Here is a 5011-nt window from a genome sequence, read left to right as displayed (position 1 = left end):
ATCTATAGGAAATAGTACAGCTTATAAAATGAGTTAGATCAACGTAGGCCGGTAAGGCAATCACTGATTGGCATGTCCTTTATATAATCAAGAAATGTCACAGACCTACTGAAGGATGTGTAGGTTGTATAGAAATTCTTTTTGGCGGCAAAGGAAAGGTTTATGTGTTTTAAAAAAGGTGGCTTCCAAAATAGAGAGATGAAAGGTCGACCGACCATTTGCAATAATTTCAAACATGCAACGTTATATTTTACGATCTGTGCAAGAACTCAGCTAACAGATGTTTCCTTATATCAAAGAAAGCTTTAATTGAAATTCATATAAGTTGGTTTTTGAAATCCTTCTGAGCCATTTTTTAACCATTGAGTAATAACTAGAATCTTGTGATCTTAGGTAAAAACAATAATTTCTTTCAATTTACTTTTATTTTAGGGTTGTATTTCTTTATGCAACCGTTAGCTTTGTTACCGAGTTACCAGTTACTTCATTAATCAGTATTCTGGTAATGAGAAAACGAAGTTTATATAAATTTTAAAACCTTACACGAAAGTATTTTTGTTTGTTTGTTTCGGATATTCGTGCAAAGCTACACAAGGACACACTCCACTTATTTTCACCTAATTCTGAAATGATAAACTACAGGAAAGGCAGCTTATTAACAGCACCCACCGCCAAGTCTTCTGTTACTCTAAAGGCATAATGGGATTTGACTGCCATTCTTATATAGCACCCACGCCACGAATATGCGGAGTTCAATTTTACGAAACACAGACCTTCGGGTTCACAGTCTGATACGCTAAGCCTTGTTTGTTATGAAATGATCAATTACTCTATGGTCTACGTGGGGTACACTGTAAAAAACCGACAAAAAACAACAACAATTGTATTGAAAACAACACAAATTGTGTTCATGAACAAATTATATATTCATTGTGGTCTAACAAAACGGAACTCAAATGTGCTGATGCTTAATATTTGTATACGGTCTACATATACGCAACACAAATGTCATATCACAATACATTAATTCTATTATAATTCACACAGTTATGTATTTTCGCTTGTAACATATCTTCTTTTACGTTGGAGTGAATTTTCCCCAGTTGATATCACGAATACGCCAGTATTGTATAGGAGTCTATGCTCCAGTTGATATCACGGATACCTAGACCTAGTATTGTATAAGAGTCCGTGCTTCACTTTATAATATGGTTACTTAGTGTTGTTTATGAGTCATTAATGCCCAATATTATATAAGAGTCTGTGCACCAGTAGATATCAAGGATACCCTAGTATTGTTTATAAGTCTGTGCACCAGTAGATATCAAGGATACCCTAGTATTGTTTATAAGTCTGTGCACCAGTAGATATCACGGATACCTAGTATTGTATAAGAGTCTGTGTTCCAGTTGATATCACGAATACCCTAGTATTGTATATAAGTCTGTGCACCAGTAGATATCACGGATACCTAGTATTGTATAAGAGTCTGTGTTCCAGTTGATATCACGAATACCTAGTATTGTATAAGAGTCTATACTCGAGTTGATATCACGGATACCCATTACTGTGCTCCAGTTTATGTCATAGATACTTATTTTTGTATAGGAGTCTGAGTTTCAGTTGATATTATATTGTATATGAGACAAAAGTTTGGAGAAGGCGTGAATGGATAATGAAGAAACTTTTTTTTATAAATGTACAACGTTTTGACAAGATTATGTCATCATCAGGTATAAGTAATTTACAGAAACACATGAATATATATATACAATATGGAACAAAGAAATCATATGATTGGAGATTGCTTAACAGCTTAGTAAAGGTATCTTGGTATCTCGGGGTGATGGTTTAGGATAGGGCTGATTTGTTCAATCAAAATCAAAGTAGTTTCCCATATTTTGCGTTTATTGGTGTTTGATTCTTTTTTTTTAATTACAGTGTTTTGTATAGATATACTGTGTTTTTGTTGTTGTTCGTTAGTTGCAATGGTGGTAACTGCAACTTAAAAAAACACAGTATATCTATACAAAACAAAAGACCAAAACAATGCTAGTAACTAGGAACCAAGATGTGCCTAAAAACAATCTAACTACAGGGAGGATATCAATTGAACAAATTAAAAAAAAATCTATATTTAGAACACATGAGCACTGAAGATGGTAAGAGTTAAAGTGGAAATTCAAAGAAGAATAAAAATAGCCAGGAGTGCATTTAACAACATGTCAAAAACATTAACATGACAACACGAATGAGACGAGTCAAATGCTATGTGTAGTCAACTCCACTATATGGTGCTGAAACGTGGACAATATAGAAAGCGAATGCTAAAAAAGATTGAGGCATTTGAAATATGGGTCTAAAGGAGAGTACTGAAAATATCTTGGACAGAACATACGGCAAATTAACAAGTATTAGAAATGATGAAAAACACTATTATCAATTATCATATGGGTACTTTGGACATATAATTAGATGAAATGGAATACAAAGACTGTTGCTAGAAGGGAAAATGAGTGGGAAAAAGAGGAAGAGGCAGACCAAGAAATATGTGGATGGATAACATCAAAGATTGGATAGGAACATCATGTAGTAACTGTGTTAGAATGGTGGAAAGAATAGAACAATGGCAAGGTTTGTTTTATTATGTTTGGTGAATCTGGTTTTCTGTTTTGTGGAAATCTGGACAGTTATAGCACCTTGGTATTAGGTGATTCTACACCATATAGTTTAGGGCCGGATTTTTGGGTGAATATTAAGTCAGTCAACAGGAAGTTTTTGTTTAATGGCAAGATTTCTCCAAGTGTTGATTATTTTCGAACTGGTGTCAGAGATAAATGATAAAATGTAGTGTAATGCCGTGTTGTTGTTTGGTGTGTTAGTGTAAAATTATGTTTGTGAGTTGAGTTTTTATTCTGTTGGTTGTGTGGAAATTTTTCCACAATAGTTGGTGGAAATTTGTTGGTGTGAATGAAGGAATGCTTTATAAAGTTGACTTCTTTACCTGTATAGTCAGTTGAGTAAAGTCTGGGAACTGTGTCTATGAGGATTTTTAGTATATTGATTTTTTTGTTTGGATTCATAGGCGGAATTCCAGGGGATGCAGAGGCCTGTGTGAGTTATGTTTCGGTGAATATTGGTTTTGAACTGTGTATCGGTTCTAATAATGCCGAGGTTTAGAAAAAATAACTGCTTGTTATTTTTGTATTGAATGGTGAATTTAATGTTAGGTTGAACTGGGTTTATATGTTCAAAAAAAAGTGCGTATGTGTTCGGTAGGAGTGCAAATGTGTCGTAATATATCTGTACCAGTATAGGGGAGGATAAAGTGCAGATTCTATGGCTTGTATTTCGATCTGGGTCATAAATATGTTGGCGAGAAACACGGTTGTCCATGCTTAAACCATCAGTTTGAAAAAAGTTTTTGTTGTAGAAAATGAAGTATGTTTTTGTTGTGAATTCTAAAGGGGAAACAAAAAGTGTGTTGTGGATATGAATTTAAAGATTGGGGTCATTACGGTAGAGGTCAAGCGCAGTATTACAAACTTCTTTCCTTCAAACCGTCTCCAAACGTTTATATTCTGAAAAGTCAGTTCCTCGTCATCAAATGTATATGAGTCTGTGCTCCAGTTGACATCAGGGATACCCAGTACTGTATATGAGTCTGTGCTTTAGTTGGTATCGTGGATATTCAGTATTGTATATGAGTCTGTGCTCCAGTTGACATCAGGGATACCCAGTACTGTATATGAGTCTGTGCTTTAGTTGGTATCGTGGATATTCAGTATTGTATATGAGTCTGTGCTTCAGTTAGTATCGTGGATATTCAGTATTGTATATGAGTCTGTGCTTCAGTTAGTATCGTGGATATTCAGTATTGTATATGAGTCGGTGCTCCAGTTGACATCAGGGATACCCAGTACTGTATATGAGTCTGTGCTTTAGTTGGTATCGTGGATATTCAGTATTGTATATGAGTCTGTGCTCCAGTTGATATCAAGGATACCCAGTACTGTATATGAGGCTATGTTTAGTTGATATCACGAATACTCAGAATTGTATATGAGTCTGTACTCCAGTCGGTATTATGGATATTCAGTATTATATATGAGTCTGTGCTCCAGTTTACATCAAGGATACTGTATATAGAAGTTTATAACATGGATATTTAGTAGTATTTAGAAGTCTGTATTCTAGTTGAGATTACGAATATCTAGTATTGTATAAAAGATTGTGCTCCAATTTATAACACGGATACTCATTATTTTATAGAGGTTTAGTTTCCAGCTTATGGATATTCAGTACTATATATATATTGGGTCTATGGGAACTGCTGAACTATTTATTGATAGTAGACTGACACTGACAGCCAGTATTGCGGACGAGTTTATATATGGTGATCAAGTAATTTTCGTTTGTGTATAGTCACTGATATTAGATATTTTATGCGAGGGCTGAATGTCCGATTAGTATTTTCGGCAAACATACACAGATGTTCAAAATGCATTTGAGACTGTGAGGTTGTCAGTTACTTCTGTTCAACAGAAAGACATAGGTGTTCAGTACTGTATGTAAGCTGGCAAGCTACCCTCGTATCTCCAGGGGACAGAAGCCATCCTTGTTCGTGTATTTGAGTTACGTCTGATGGTAAGTTTCCTGTTAGCTGGCAAGCTACCCTCTCTCTCCAATGAACAAATACAATATTTGTTAGTGTATTTGAATTACATTTGATGGCCAGTTTCTTGTCGGGGGACAGTCACGAAGGTTTTATATTATTCAATAGATTACGTGCTAATGCTGAGATGGATTGAAGTGAAAATATGAATAGGTTGTGACTTTTGGAATATTATTGTAAATCATTTTTTGTTACTTATTTAAATCTAACGTTTTCTTAAACTTAAAGATTTCTGGTCTATAAGATCGACTGCACCAAGATTTGTTACTATGGAAATTACGACGTTGGCAATAATGCGTATCATTGTCATCCTAATGTACCCAATCCACGTTGGTG

Source organism: Limulus polyphemus, unplaced genomic scaffold (genome assembly GCF_000517525.1).
Source record: "Limulus polyphemus unplaced genomic scaffold, Limulus_polyphemus-2.1.2 Scaffold48, whole genome shotgun sequence".
NCBI lineage: Eukaryota > Metazoa > Arthropoda > Merostomata > Xiphosura > Limulidae > Limulus > Limulus polyphemus.
Note: the sequence above shows the minus strand (reverse complement) of the source record.